The 17372-nt window shown below is 36.9% G+C and overlaps 1 pseudogene; it reads left to right on the top strand.

The window, feature by feature from the left end:
• Positions 1–11600: 11600 nt before the first annotated feature.
• Positions 11601–16391, top strand: LOC140983281 (CDPK-related kinase 4-like; annotated as a pseudogene).
• Positions 16392–17372: the final 981 nt, after the last annotated feature.

The raw sequence follows: 17372 nt of genomic DNA, 5'->3' as shown, positions 1-17372 counted from the left end.
AGCTTTTAAACATAAATAAACCATTTAAAATAATTTTAAGCATAAATAAATCATAAATCGTAAAATAATTTTAATCGTAAAGCTTTCAATCTTTTATTATTTTGGGTGAAGTTTGATCCTTGAAAGTGACTAGCTTTTATCCTCCGGTCGACTGATCAATCTTCAACTCCACATGGACCAAGGGGACTATCACTAGGCACTGCCATGGAAATACGATTGTCGGGCTCCCTCGGAGGCCTTCTCCCACAGACGGGCTCCCTCTGGGGCCTTATCCCATAAATAAGCTCCCTCTTGGCCTTCTCCTGTAAATCGGCTCCCTTTGAGGCCTTTTCCCTCACGGCATCTCCACCAAATTGTAAGTTCACCGTTCCTTCTTAAAACGGATCTCCCACATATCATATATCATTTGTCACAGTCAATTCACATCCCTCAAAATATTTTTCATTTTCTTTTAAAAGCATAAAATATCATAACTTTCCAAAAATAGTAGTTTAACAGTAAAAATTCCAAAGCTTTACCATAAATCATAAAATATCATATTTTTATTTTAAACATCATAAAATATCATTTAACATGCGTTATGATCCTTCGGGACGTTGGCAAGATTTTACGAAATTCCCAAGTGTAAAATGATCGTTTTGCTCCAAGACGTAAAAATTCTCGATTTTGACTTTTTCTTAGTTATAATGACATGGGCTTATTCCAAATAGTTATTTAAGCTTAAATCTAATTTTTCATAATTTTATCTAGCTTAATTCGAGGTTTTTTAATTAATTCTTTAATTAACAATTCGTGAGGCGTTTAATTCCCGAATAAATTCAAACTTTAATATTTTCTTCCCAAACTTTAAAAATAGACTTATTATTACCTAAACTACCCTTGTGAGCCATGAACCACTCCCGTGGACCCATGGTTACGATTTTTATTCATTAAATCTCGAATTTGACCCATTATCAAGAGCACTGAGCCATCTTTCGATTCCACTGAGCCACCTCAAGCCAGACCCTAGCCAACCCATCTAGGCACCCTCCTGACCAACCCTGACCCTTAGAACCTGACCATAGCTTGCACACGATCCCTGCAACCGAGACCCACACTCTGCAGATGTGAGGCTTCTCATGACCAAGACTCCTAGTGACCCTAGGACTCTCCTAATCGAGTCACCACCGAGCCCACCTGACCCTCACCGACCCTGGACCATGCCCAAACCCAACAAAGCCCAGCCCAAGCCTCAGAACCCACGCATAAAGGGCACACGCGAGTTCCCTCTTAACAGCGAAACATCACCAAACCAAGCTGCACCATCCCCTGACCCAATCCCTGACCATTCTCCCTAAACCCTATTGGACCAGCCTAACCTTCGCCCAGCCCCCGACTTATCCAAACTGATGCACGCATGCCATGAGAAGAGTCCTAGCCCGATAGGGCTCTTCCTTTGGTTGTTGTCCAAGAGTCCTAGCCCTGCTAGGACTCTTCCTAACCCTGACCCACGTCCAGCCAAGGCCCCAACCCAAGCCCTAGCCATGCCGTGAGCCCCCATGCACAAAGTCGAGCCACCTAGTCCCAAACAAGCTCACAAACCCCAGGTTCCTCTCCTTTGCTTTACCTTCGATTTCCAGCATGTACCTTCCTTTCAATTTGTTCATGTTTTAAATAAAAAATCATCCCTAGTTGGCAGCCTATCTGAAACGTCTGCCCATTTTATCGCTTAAGAGTACTAGAAATTTTTTTTTTTTAACCTCACATAGCATTCGGCCTAACCATAAAATTTCATAAAATATTTTTGACATCATTTTAAAATAAACAACCAACTAACATTTTTCTAAATCTAAAAATAAAATTTGAAAAGTATAGCTCATACTATAACCTCTCAAAAACCACTCATAATCATGATAAAAGTCATAAAATCTTTTAACATAAATCATAACATATATGCGGAAACTAGCGTCGGTCCTCGGGTCATGGGCACATTCAGTCCAGTCGGATCAACCATCAAGACCTCCATTAGCATTATCATGATAACCTGCATCCATCACACCTAGTGAGTTTAAAGACTCAACACACCATAATCTTTATAACAAATAATACATATAAAACCACATGCAACAATGAAAAATACTTGTACTTAAAATATCGTTTTCATGAAGATGCATAAACTTTAAACATGAACATTTTCTTAAACATTTTCTTGATGCATAAACTTTAATTAAAACGTTTCATGATATGCATAACATAAACCTTAACTTTTTCCTTTTCCTCAACATGACATGACATAAAACCCTTTTTCATGATCATAAACATTTTTCTTTTTTCTTTGTTGAATTCAGATCGTTAATTGTGACTTTCCTGACTTGACATGACATGATCGATTGATCCATCTACATATAACCACAGTACTGGGCGGCGTGGACATCAGCGACGCTCTCACCGGTCAACTGAGCCTTGGCCTAACATGATTGAATAGAAATACGATCGTCGGGGCTCCCTCTGGGGCCTTCTCCCATAAATGGGCTCCCTCTGGGGCCTTCTCCCCTCACGATATCCCCATTCTTCCTCGAACCTCATAACCTCATATTCGCAATAATGGAAACACGATCGTCGGGCTGCCACTGAGACCATCACCCTCACGACATCGCCATTATTAACGAATTAGTCACAATCACTTCACATCCTTCAAAATTTTTCATTCACATCACTTTAGAAAAATCCTGAATAATATTTACATTTTCTATTTTGAAACCAAGCATGCAACATGTATTTTAAATGTCTTCTTTAAGTCATAAAAATCCTTTAGACATTTAAAAATCATAAATTAATCATGAACATTTCATAAACATTTAAAAATATCATATTTGACATAAAAACAGCATTTCGGGCACTGCCATGACCTTTACTAATTTCTAGGTGTAAAAAGACTGTTTTACCCCTGGACTCGACATTTTACAATTTCGACTTTTTTCTTGATTTCATGACTCTAACATGCCCCAAATAATCATTTAAGCTTACATGAATTTTCTCGTAATTTTATTTGGCTTAAAACTTAGACTTTTAAATTAATCTTTTAAATGTGACGTATTAATGCGTTTTAATCCCGATTTAAACCAAACCTTAATATAAAATTACCAAATTAAAAACTTAGACTTATAATAATTATTTAAGCTTAAACCTAATTTTTCATAATTTTATAAAGCTTAAAACTAGGCGTTTCAATTAACTCGTTTAATTAACGTTTCGTGCGGCGATTAAATCTCGAATAAATCCAAAACTCGTTATTTTGATCCCAAATTTTAAACATAACCTTTTTATGATTTATTCTACCCTTCCAAGTCATGAGCCACCCCCGTGGACCCATGGATTCATTTATAGCCTTTTAATTTTCGTTTTTGACACACTAACGAACCCACCGAGCCATCTCCCAATTTACCCGAGCCACGCCCGAGCCACCTTGAACCAAAACTTAGCCAACCCATCTAGGGACCCTACTGTGCAAGCCCAGCCCGAAAAACCAGCCCTGGCCCAACCAAAACACTTCTGAAACTTGCCCCCAAGTGCATGCGTGTGTGTGTTTGTATTGTCCATGTTGAATTGGGTTTCCTTAGTTGCCTAGGACTCTTCTAGCCGGCTAACCACTGACCACCCATGACCCTCACCTTCCCTGGACCACGCCCAGACCCAGCCCAGACCAACCCAAGTCCCTGGACCCACGCAGCTGCCCACTAAACCTTGACAGCAACCATACGCTCAACCTTGTTGTCATGTGCCTTCCTCACTTTCCTTGAACCAGCGGCCAGCCAGGCCACTCCAGCCCCTGCCCAGACCCTAGTGCACCCTCTTAGGACCCTAATGACTCGACCTATCCCAGCCCCAAAGCCCCTGGCCGAGCCCCAAAGCCTGCACAAGCTGCTGCCAACCTGCGCCACTTTCTTGCTGCAACTCTCGGGTGGGAGTCCTCGATGGATGGGACTCCTCCCAGCCCACTTTTTTTCGAATCCTAGCATGGCTAGGACCCCTGCTCAGACCCCTCACAGCCCTGGCTAGCCCTGGAACCAAGCCCAGTCCAGCCATGCCAACAAGGACACAAAACCGAACTCCTTTACTCCCATGACAGCAACCTGGTCCCATCTTGTTTCCTTTGTCGTATGCAGCGTTTTAGTGTGTTCTAAGACCCCTAAACTTGTGTAAAACTTGCCCCTTAACATCCTAATTCATGGCAGCCCCTTTAGATCACATAAAACATGATTTTGGGACATAAATTCATACCTTAAACACATAAGAATGCATAAAAACGAATTTGTTCAAAAAAAAGGATCATGTTTTCATACAAAGTAATTCAAATCAATAGTATGGTGTGATAGATGAGAAAAGAAAGATTTATGGCGTGCCTTTGCGTATTATACGCTCGAATAATCGTTGACGTCGAAGAACGGATCGAAACCTTAGCTTTTGTTCTCTTGGAACCCTTCGAAAATCCTCTTCCAATATGTGTGTATGTGTGCCGTGAGTATATGGGGTGGGGGAAAGAGTTTTTGTTTTGCAAAAGAGGGTGGCGTGAGTTTTTGTGTGTATGGAATAGGGTTTGTGTGATTTATTTAATGTAAACTCTAATTAAATCATTAATTAATCTCTAGGCCTATCAAGCCAATTAATTTGAGCCCATTATAAGTAATAATTAGAATTTAATAAAATCATAAAAATGGTTTTGGTAAAATAAGTTCGTGAATTAAATGGCGGGTTGCTTAAAAGCTCGCATTTTAGTTGAAAATCCAACACCGATAAAAATTACGTCACGGCGTATAAAATCACCTCAAAATCTCTTATTTTCAAAAAATATGAAAAATCATCAATCATATTTTAAATAATTAAAAATAATTATTTAATGAAAAATATTTTCTATTTTTCAGCCCTCGGTCTCCGTTCCTCGATCGCAACTCGAATAACCTTTAAAAATACATTTTAATGCAACCATGTAAAAAATATATTTAAACATGTCAATATGCACAACATAATTAATTAATACAATTAAAACATTTAATTAAAATACAAAGAAATTTAATAATTACATGCATGTGGTTTGCGTGGACCTTTAAATTTTCGGGGCGTTACACTATCCCTTGGAATCATAAAGTTTTGCAAAATAAGCGTAAAAGCATCCAAATTTTTAAAAATATCTGTTCTAACGATGAACCAATCTTACAAACGTATTTTCATGCATAATATTGTTTGAATGATGCGTCAAAGAGTTTAGAAAACATACCTTTGTGTTTAAAACACTCGAATATTCAATCGTTGGCGAGGGTGCGAAGATGAATGACCGGACGACGAAGAACCTTAGCTTTTCTTCTTCGAAGAATTTCAAACCCTATTGTGTGCTGGTGTGTGTGTGGGCGGCTGATTTATGTGCTTGGGAAGCCTACGTTACTTATTTGTAATTTAATTAACATGATAATGTCTGATTTTGGGCTACCAAGTATGAGAGTAATTGGGCCTACTCAGTTTAATTAACTTGAGCCCAATAACTCTTATTTAATTGAAACATAAATTTTTATGAAATTTAGTTTCCAAAAAAATTATTTTTGATCTTTTAAAAACTCATCGTTTGCCCAAAACTGACTTCCCGTGAAAAATCGAGCTCGACTCGTAAAATAATTTGAATTCTAATATTTTAAGAAAAATTAAATCATTTTTAAATCATAATTGGAAGCCTTGAAAATATTTAAAGAAAAATAAATATTCTTGTCTTTGTCGTCTTCAGTCTCCTTTTCCCAGCCTATTATCGAATGTTCGGGTAAAATCCTTCAATTTCATGAATACATGCAATATAATCATTTAATCATGCAATCATAACTTTAATCATTTAATAAATATCATGCAAACATTTAAAATCAATTAAGTAAAACAATTAAGCAATTAAAATAATTTGCATGCATGGGGTTTACGTAGGTTGGTTTTTCGGACTTTACAAATCTCTCCTCCCTTAAAATAATTTCGTCCTTCAAATATTTCCTTGTCTTGATAATTGCAAAGCTTGACCCTCCTAAAAACTTCATACTCAACCCTCTTAGCTTAAATCTTATTCTTCATTTCGGTCCTCACAATCTTGAAAATTATACTTCTATCCCAAAATTTCACAATGTCGACTCCTAAATCAAGTTTAGGTAGAGTATGCACCATATTCTCCTCTAAGTTCTTCATTAACCCTATCAATTCCCTTAACCAATTTTAACATTTAATGTAATTAACTTATCGTAAAAATGTTAAACAGCTAAATTACCTAGAAATCAGTGTTGTGTCGGCTCTGCCTCAACATCCTCAGCTTGCATCACATAGACCCTTCCAGTCGTGGGTTGCTTGAGCTTCGGGCAATCTCCAGCCTTGTGTCCCAAATCTCCGCATTTGAAGCATTTGTAGGTGCCCAACATGCACTTGCCATAGTGTGGACGATTGCACTCCTTGCACAGTGGTTTCTCATCAGTCTTCGGAACGTTCCCTCTAGGTGGTTGTCCTTGTGATTTTGGTGGCTTAGGTGGTCCCATATAAGGCTTCTTATTATTCTGATTAGCTTGCTAAGCCCGATTCATTTTTCGCTGCATCTCCCAATCAATATCTTTGAGTGACTGCTCGGGTCTAAAAGCTTGGCAACAGCAGTAGTATAATCAGTAGGATCGTCGAGCATCACATCACGACAGATAGTCAGCCTCAAACCATCTAAGAAGTGTCGTAATTTTTCCGCCGCATCATTCGCAATCAAGGTTATAACGAACTCTGCAACTGACCAATCCCCCTGACGGAGACTCATAAACTCTCTTTTAAGCTTAGAACGAACATCAGCAGTGAAATATTTATCATAGAACACCCTCGTGAAATCCTCTCATGTCAATGTCGCTAAATTCACCCCTCGCTCTGCTCCCTCCCACCATAGGGAAGCGTCGCCCTTCAGCAGATAGATTGTGCAACGAACTCGGTCAGCGTCTGCCATATCCATGTAATGATAGATAACCTCCAAAGATCGAATCCATCTTTCATCAACAAATGGATTAGTAGTGCCATGAAAATCCTCGGGGTTCATTCTCCTAAATCGCTCATATGCAGCCTCCGGTCTAACCTTCGCTCCATTTCCTACGTGTTGCTTTAGTAAACGAGCAATACCGGCTAGCACATAGGCACTAGCATCCTGATTAGGTGGAGGCTGTGGGATCTCCTCCTCATGTCTATCCTCACCATTACTACGCAAAATCCTTCTAGGAGGCATCTCTGTATACGTCGTCCAAACCACGTAACCAACATGCATTTAAAATTTTACATGCAACTAATATTTATATCATGCATCATAAAAGCATTTGAAAAGAATTTTAGCATATAAAATATAAAGCAGTAAAAACTTACATATTTGAGGCGTGACTTCTTGAGCTTCTCGGAGTGATAACACACAACCCTTTGGGGAAAACCTTGGCTCTGACATCAACTGAAACGAACTCGATTTTTTTTTTCTAAATCATAAACTCGAAAATACAAATAAAATACTTAACATAACCATAAATAAACTAATTCAACAATTTAAATCTCAAGGGCATCAAAAATTCTGTAAATCATCAACTAACCAAAATTCATATCTCGACCTTTAAAAAGATCAACTAACAATAAAATAAAGCATAAAAATGTCTATAATAAAATCATTATCATAATTATTTAAATCTTTTACCTAACAAGCTAGTGCGGAAAAATGAATGTCCCTCGGGAGTGTACTGCCGCACTCGATCCACTCAATCTTCAGCGCCTCCCATAATATCAACAAATCCTGCATCATACAAACCTAGTGATTCTAATTACTCAGTATGTTCTAAACATGAATAACAAATAATACATATACAATCACAAGCATTGAAATCATATTTTTATTTTAAAATAGCTTTTAAGCATAAATAAGCCATTTAAAATAATTTTAAGCATAAATAAATCATAAATCGTAAAATCATTTTAATCGTAAAGTTTTCAATTCTTTATCATTTTGGGTGAAGTTTGATCCTTAAAAGTGACTAGCTTTTATCCTCTGATCGACTGATCAGTCTTCAGCTCCACATGGCCAAAGGGGCGGGCATTAGGCACCGTCATGGAAATACGATCGTCGGGCTCTCTCAAGGGCCTTCTCCCATAAACGAGTTTCCTCTGGGGCCTTCTCCCGTAAATGAGCTCCCTCTGGGGCCTTTTTCCTCATGACATCTCCACAAAATTGTAAGTTCATCGTTCATTCTTAAAACGGATCCCAAAAATATCATATATCATTTGTCAAATTCAATTCACATCCCGAAAAATAATTTTCCTTTTCTTTTAAAAGCAAAAAATATCATAACTTTCCAAAAATAGCAGTTTAACAGTAAAAATTCCACAGCTTTATCGTAAATCATAAAATATCATATTTTCATTTTAAACATCATAAAATTTCATTTAACATGTGTTATTATCCTTCGGGATGCTGCCAAGCTTTTATGAAATCCCCAAGTGTAAAATGACCGTTTTGCCCCTAGACGTAAAAATTCTCGATTTTGACTTTTTCTTACTTTTAATGACATGGACTAATTCAAAATAATTATTTAAGTTTAAATCTAATTTTTCATAATTTTATCTAGCTTAATTCGAGGATTTTCAATTAATTCTTTAATTAAAAATTCGTGAGACATTTAATTCTCGAATAAATTCAAACTTTAATATTTTCTTCCCAAACTTTAAACATAAACTCATTATTACCTAAACTATCCTTGTAAGCCATTAACCGCCCCCGTGGACCCATGGTTCTAATTTTTATTCATTAAATCTTGAATTTGACCCATTATCAAGACCACCGAGCCATCTCTCGATTCCACCGAGCCACGACTGAGCCACCTCAAGCCAGACCCTAGACAACCCATCTAGGTACTCTCCTGGACAACCCTGACCCTAGCTCGTGTACGAGCCCTGCAACAGAGACCCACAATCTGCGCGTGTGAGGCTTATCATGCCAAAGACTCCTAGTGACCCTAGGACTCTTTTACTCGAGCGACTACCGAGCCCACTTGACCCTCACCAACCTTGGACCACACCCAGACCCAACAAGCCCAGCCCAAGCCCTTGAACCCAAGCACAAAGGCGCTGCAAACTTGCTGCACCCAACGAGCTGCGCACACGCGAGTTCCCTCTTAAATGCGAGCCATCACCGAACCAAGTTAGACCATCCCCTAACCCAAGCTCTAACCATCCTCCCTAGACCCTATTGGACCATCATAGCCAGCCTAACCCTCGCCAAGCACCCTATTTTTCAAAACCGACGCACGCATGCCATGAGAAGAGTCCTAGCCCGATAGGGCTCTTCCTATGGCTGCTGTCCAAGAGTCCTAGCCCTTCTAGGACTCTTCCTAACCCTTTCCCACGTCCAGCCCAAGCCCCAACCCAAGCCCTGACCAAGCCGTGAGCCCCCATGCACAAAGTCGAGCCACTTAGTCCCAAACAAGCACACAAACCCTAGGTTCCTCTCCTTTGCTTTACCTTCGATTTCCAACATGCATTTTCCTTTCAATTTGTTCATGTTTTAAATCGAAAATCATCCCTAGTTGGCAGCCTATCCCTTGGAATCATAACGTTTTCAAAACAAGCGTAAAAACATCCAAATTTTTAAAAATATTTATTCTAATGATAAACCAATCATACAAATGTATTTTTCATGCAAGGATAATCATAACATGCATAATATTGTTTGAATGATGCGTCAAAGAGTTTAGAAAACGTGTATTTGCATGTAAAACGCTCGAATATTCAATCATTGGAGAGAGTACGAAGATGGACGACCGGACGACGAAGAACCCTAACTTTTTTTCTTTGAAGAATTTCGAACCCTAGTGTGTGCTGGTGTGTGTGTGAGGCAGCTGATTTATGTGCTTGGGAATCCTAGGTTATTTATTTATAATTTAATTAACATGATAATGGACTTTCGTTTTGAGCCACCAAATATAGGAGTAATTGAGCCTACTCAATTTAATTTAATTGGGCTCAATAAATCTAATTTAATTGAAACATAAAAGTTTATAAAATTTAGTTTCCAAAAATAATATTTTTTATCTTTTAAAAACTCCTCGTTTGCCCAAAACCGGCTTCCCGAGAAAAATCGAGCTCGACTCGTAAAATAATTCGAACTCTAACATTTTTAGAAAAATAAAGTTATTTTTAAATCATATTTGGAAGCCTTGCAAATATTTAAAGAAAAATAAATATTTTTGTCTTGGTCTTCACCGATCTCCTTTCCCCAGCCTATTATCGAAATTCGGTTAAAATCCTTCAATTTCATGAAAACATACAATATAATCATGCAATCATACCTTTAATCATTTAATAAATATCATGCAAGCATTTAAAATCAATTAAGTAAAACAATTAAGGAATTAAAATAATTTTCATACATGTAATTTACGTAGGTTGGTTTTTAGGACGTTACAAAACGAAACAGGGTTGTGCTAGGTGCTGTTGAAGGAATCTGCGTCAAGAACCATATGTTGCGACTGCATGGTTAGGTTGTCAGGAGCAGCCTGTAAAACCCGATGGATATAACCCAATGACATTCTGGTCAAAGAGGTAAATAGTTCAATTTATTATACGGAATCATGATGGGTGATAAAAAAATCGATCATTTGAACATGATATATAGGCTGGAAACCTTGTGTAGCTGTATGTCTTGGGGCAATATAATACCTTCAAGAACTGACTCGATAGATTTAACAATGCCACGTACCATATTTGGAGTGGTAAGGGTATTTTTGGAAATTTCAAAAAATTGGGGAGTTAAAACTAAGTTTTGAAAGGATGGTGAGTAAAAAGAAATTTGAAAAAGGAGATGGGGTTTTTTTAATAAGTTGCCATGACTACAAAATAAGACAAAATATTAAAAATCTCATAACTTTAATACATTTATGATGTGTTTTAATTCTTTTTAAAAAAATTGTATATCATATTAATTATCTCCATATTTTCGTTGGAAATTTATAAATACGTGTATTACTATAAAGTGGAAATTAGTGAGTGAGTAATTTGAAATTAAAGATAATATTTAATTTTAAAATTTTTTAAAACCAAATATCTTTAGAAATTTTACTTTATATATAGAATATTACTTCCCTGGAGCCATATATATTATGATGCTCACGAGAAAAGTTACTCATTACAATTATTTTTATTAATATTTTCTTGAAATTAAATATACTTTTACTATTATTTTATTTATTCAAAAAAAGTCACCCATTAAACTTTTAAATGCAAATTTATCGATATAGTTTAGCTCTATTATCTCCTTTTTTAATCTAATATCTTCACGACTTTATTTAAAAAAGAATTCAAAGTTTTTGCTTTTAATTAATAATATAGTATATATAAGAAAATTTAAAACTATTTAAAATAATTTTAACATAATATTCTTTAAAATATCAATTATTAGCATGTCTCAAAAAAATTATTATTTATTTAGAATCATTGTGTACTTAAAAATAAATCGAACCAAATTTAAAAAAAATAGTATGTTGTATATTCTCTATGCAAGGAAAATAGCTCTCAAAAATAAAATTTATTTTTTATTAAATAAAGTTGATGTCTTTCGGTGTTTGAGTTTTCTTCTTCTTCCCCAGTAAAGTCTTCTTCTTCCCATTTTGATGTGTATTTATCTCAAAATGTTGAATCTTCCCAACAAAATCTAGCATCTTGTAACGTAAGACACCCGGGAGGGATTCAGGCGCCTGATTTTCTTTTGACCTTGGACTTTGATTTTTTTTCATCGGAAGCTCTGATTCTGTAAGATTTGGCCATTGTTTGCAGCTAACAAAACTCAGCTCTTGAATGGGGCATTGTTGCAGCAAGAATGTTTTTGTTTCTGTTGATAAGGACGAAGCCGAAGCCGCTCCCACTTCCACCGCCAACCACCGCCGTCGAACTCCCTCATCCGCAGCGCACACGCCGTCCGCAGCTCTAAATGGCGCGGCGCGTACGCCGGCGCACTACTCCTCGCCGAGTCCGTGGCAGAGCCCGTACCCTGCCGGGGTGGCGCCGTCGACTACACCGACGAGGACTCCGGGCCGGAAGTTTAGATGGCCCTTGCCTCCTCCTTCGCCGGCGAAGCCGATTATGTCGGCATTTTTGAAACGGCATCCCGTGGCGAATCCAACGAAGCCTATACCGGAGGAATCCGGGGGTAGCGGAGAGAGGGCCGAGCGGGCTCTTGATAAGAGCTTTGGATATTCTAGGAACTTTTCGGCCAAGTATGAGTTGGGGAAGGAGGTGGGGCGTGGCCATTTTGGTCATACATATTGGGCCAAGGGGAAAAAAGGAGATCTGAAGAATCAACAGGTGGCTGTAAAGATCATTTCCAAAGCTAAGGTGTGTGGTATGTGCTTACAATTTCGATGTAGTTTACATTTGGATTTGCAAGAAACATGAAAATTCGCAAGTTGAAACTTGTAGAATAATTAGATTTTTTCCGTTCGCTAAATTCCTGGAAAAAGGCAGTATATACCGTCCAGTAACTGATCTTAGATGCCAGCTGTGGTGGTTTGTGTTCTTGCTGTGCCATATTTTTATATATTATTGACGTTGATTTGCTTATCCTTTTACACATTGATGTGAGTTTTAATAGATATGTGTAAATTGAATATTATTGTTCATGTGTTTGCTCAAAAGATATAATTTGCTCATAGAATGAATTTCATTTTGTAGATGACAACAGCTATAGCGGTTGAAGACGTACGGCGGGAGGTGAAGATATTGAAAGCTTTGTCTGGACATAAAAACATGATCATGTTATATGAAGCTTTCGAGGATATGCATAACGTTTATGTTGTTATGGAGTAGGTGTATCTTTTCAAGTTTTCTTTGTGCCATGAAATTACCTTGGTTTACTTTTCCTCTGTCCTGTTTCAGATTGTTGTTATTGACCATCGAGATACAACCAAATGAAAACTCCGTCTTCTGCTCTCTGTTTATGCCCCTCATTTCGAATAATCTTTTACTACTACAAATTTAGCTGGAGAAACATGTCTATTTAACATTGGGTTTTGACAGATTGTGTGAAGGTGGCGAGCTGCTGGATAGGATTTTATCAAGGTAGTTTGGGTTGAGTAATTGCTACACTGAACTTTTTATAATCAGCTTGAAAGTATATCCCACTACTTTTGTGTTGCAGAGGTGGTAGGTATACAGAAGATGATGCCAAGAATATAGTTGTGCAGATGTTGGGTGTTGTTTCCTTTTGTCATCTCCAAGGCGTTGTGCACCGTGACCTAAAGCCAGAGGTATGTCGATCTCACATTGCCGTGTAAATTTATGGGACATGTTATTTGACTTTGAATTGTACAAAAGAAATTGTCTAAGTATATTGTCGTTCGCCTCATTCTCATATCATGGAATGTGAATTATCTTTACATTTTCCCCGCAGAATTTTTTATTTGCCAGGAAAGATGAAGATACTACCATGAAGGTCATAGATTTTGGTCTATCTGATTTCATTAGTCCAGGTAAAAATTCCTTCGGTTGCCCTCTATTCGATGATTGATTATTAGATTCGTTGTCAGTTTTTTAGACCTTTACGGTTACCTCTACAAGGTTGCCACATCATCTTTACTTAGCTTCCCATCTCCATTATTTTACTGGTTTATGCATGTGATGTGCCTCGTAGTGTTTGTCGCATATCCTGTCTATGTTTATTCTTTGTTCTATCCTCATGCTTATGCTTTGAAAGTTTCAATCCCATTTGAAATTTTTTATCATGATGTATGGTTCTTTCTCATTTTTTACCATTCAGAAAAGTTGTATGCTCTTCTCACCTGGTATATGCATATGGTCCTCTAGTGTATGGCGATTGAAGCAAGAATATCTAATCCAGTCAACTTTTTCCTCACACAATTTGTAATGATTTGAAAGCTGTTATAATTGCTTTTATGATCTAATAAGATTTGAGACGATCGGTGCATTAATTGAAGAGTACCATATCCAATCAAGAGTATGTTAAGATCTGGTGAAATTGACTTAACAATTAATTTGCTTACAATTCCTTTAGAATGGGACTGCTAAATTATAATTATATAGATTTGATCTTCTTAATCATATTAAATGCAGGGAAAAGGAACTTGAATGATTCTCTTTGACAGTGAAGGTTCTAGCAGTGTGAAATAAATGTACAAACTAGCTTTTATTCCATGCTAAGTCGGAAGCATATATGACTGTGTATACAAGCTTTGCTCGACCATGATCTTTCCTCTTCTGATTCTGAGGAGTTTGCTATTATGTACATGCACATTCATTTCTTATTATATTTTTTGGATTTGGGTTACATTTTTTGTGAAGTCATATGCTACGTGTGTTCATTGGATTCTTTTCTTTTTCATCAATCTCTAATTTAAAATTTCAAAGGAGTCACAAACATGATTTGCAGATAAACGCCTCAATGATATTGTTGGCAGTGCATACTATGTGGCACCTGAAGTACTTCACAGATCATACAGCAGTGAAGCTGATATTTGGAGCATTGGTGTAATAACTTACATCTTATTATGCGGAAGCAGACCTTTTTGGGCTCGCACAGAATCAGGCATTTTTCGATCTGTGCTGCGAGCAGATCCCAATTTCTATGATGCACCATGGGAAAAAGCTTCTACATAGGGACCACAGGAAGAGGATGACTGCTGCCCAAGCACTGAGTAAGCTGGAAATTGTTTTCATCGTATTTTCGTTGTATGCTTAATATACAAGGAAGGTTTTTGACTTCAGCTATTTTTGCCATGTATCGTTGTTGAAGTGACCTTTTTTTTATCTGCAGCGCATCCATGGGTAAGGGGACTAAACTGTGCCGTACCATTGGATATGCTAGTGTACAGATTAATCAAGTCATACATTCGAGCCACTCCTTTAAGACGTGCTGCCTTAAGAGTATGTGCTAGTTATATGTTAATGGGTAAATCAAAATTTCTTCTTACATCATCTTTGAACATGGTAAATTCAGATATCAGCATAATGCAGGCACTTTCAAAAGCTTTGACGGACGAAGAACTTTTTTATTTAAGGTCTCAATTTAAGCTTCTGGAACCAAAGGATGGTTTTGTTTCTCTGGATAATTTTAGAATGGTTAGTGATTATTTTTTTCCTTGCCGTTATCTACTGTGATGAGTAATCAATGTGTTTCACATTCAAAATTTGATACCCCAAGCACGTAGAAAGAGAGTATAAACATTTCCACTTTTTCACTGATAGGCTCTCGTGAAAGTTGCAACTGATGCCATGAGAGAATCAAGAGTTGCTGACATCTTGAATTTGGTGAGACATTTTAATCTGATGACCGAATGTTAAAGCTATAAAAATTTATGGTTTATTGTTAAACATAAAAAATGAAAACCAAACCCCCCCACCCCACCCCCCAATTGATGCATTTTTGTTGAAAAAATAACGCCTGCTCCGCGGTGTATATTGAAATTCCTAAAAATATTATTTATTTTCAGGCTACTCGTGGGATTGTGTCGTATTCTTTTGTTTGTTACTTCAGTGGTTTAATAATAATTGTGTCCTTTTTTCCCTCCATTGTATCATAATCAAATGTTATACTTACGGGTTTTCTTGAATTGCTCATTGATTTCACGACAAGTCATTGTTTTATTCTGAATGTTCATCGCTCCTCAAAACTTAAGAGAGTTTTTGATATATGAATCGAAGATGGAACCTCTATCCTACAAAAAGATGGATTTCGAAGAGTTTTGTGCCGCATCGATTAGTCCAATCAGCTCGAGGCTCTTGAGAGATGGGAGGATATCGCAAGTGAAGCATTTCTATATTTCGAACAAGAAGGAAATCGTATCACTTCAGTAGAGGAATTAGCACAGGTTTGCGCCTCAGCCTTGTATCTTCTCGAGTTCAGTTCACCACACGCTCCTCACCGACTCACTAAATCTCTGTTTCAGGAATTAAACTTGGGTCCTACTGCTTATTCCCTACTCAAAGATTGGATCAGACCATCAGATGGAAAATTGAGTTTTCTTGGCTACACCAAGTTCTTGCACGGTGTAACTGTCCACAACTCGAATACAAGACAAAGACAGTAGCCACGGATTTCGAATACATTTTTCCTCCATATGAAAAGATTATTATTATAGTTCTTGAGTTTCTCATATTGTCAGATTTTAATCCCTTGATATTGTGTGAACATGGGTAAAGAATTGTTCGAAAATTACGTAGCACAGATATCTACTGCAAATTTTTTTCCTGTTTTTTGGTTCTTTAATGTGTTCTGGGCTTTGTGATAGACTTGAATAGGCGGGGAACAGAATCAGAATGTATAGGGTAGATGGAGATGCTGAAATTGAATTCTTGATTTAATATACGAAGTCTCTGAATTGCGTGTTGTTGAATCTTTATCAGTACTTTTTAGTGGATATTTCGCCTACATACTTCACATAAAGAGGCCTTTTAGAGATATGTATTTTACGTACGTGTTGAAACTTATGATATATTGACGCTATTTCAATAAAACTACTTTCTTTATGTCGAGTTCTTGAAATATGAGGTCATATGTACTCATTGTAGATGAATAAATCTAAATTCACATTTCTTTACTTTTTGATTTGATTTGTTGAAACACTTTCTAGATTATTGTAAAAACCTAAAAAAAACGTCTATATCTTTACGTTTCCAAAATGATTCGTAGAGTTCTTTTCAAATCATTGATTTATTTTTATTACATTTTTATTTTTATTACATTCCGTGAAGTTCACCAATTATTCAAATGCGGGCCAAATCATTGTTTTATAAATTGATAATTGGGTTGGAATATCATTTTCTTGTATTCAAGACGCAACAGAAGTTTAAAAATTTCTATTTTTGACATTTAAAACATGACTTGAACATCGTATGATTCAAATATAAAAATATGATGTTTAGAGTTTATTACCTTTGTGTTCTAAATATTGAACATTAAACTATTTCGGATTTTAAGCGGAAATAGTTCTTATAAATTCTACAAATGATCTTGCGTAAGTCACCTTTATTCAATCTCCAAAATTAGGTCTACGATTGAAAGATTTGTCTTTTACCTAGATTGCACTATAAATCTAAACAATTTGCGTCGAGAATCAATCGTCGGAAATTTGTAAGATTCCGCGGTGGCGTGGTGCTGTCGCAGTGGGGCAACGGCGAGGCACGATGGAAGAAGTTTTGGTGCTAGGCCGTAAGTTGTCCAATAAGAGGCGATGACTGAAATTTGAGTGTCACGAGGAGAGAAAAAATATAGCATTTAATTTGACATGTATTGTTATATTTATAATTTTTATGGATTAAGTTTGAATCCCACTATAACTCTTATTTGTGAGTTTTTATATTGTCAAAAA

The sequence above is a fragment of the Primulina huaijiensis genome, chromosome 8 (genome assembly GCF_012295235.1).
Source record: "Primulina huaijiensis isolate GDHJ02 chromosome 8, ASM1229523v2, whole genome shotgun sequence".
NCBI lineage: Eukaryota > Viridiplantae > Streptophyta > Magnoliopsida > Lamiales > Gesneriaceae > Primulina > Primulina huaijiensis.
The sequence above is the reverse complement of the archived record's forward strand: the minus strand, read 5'-3'. Positions and strand labels throughout refer to the sequence as shown.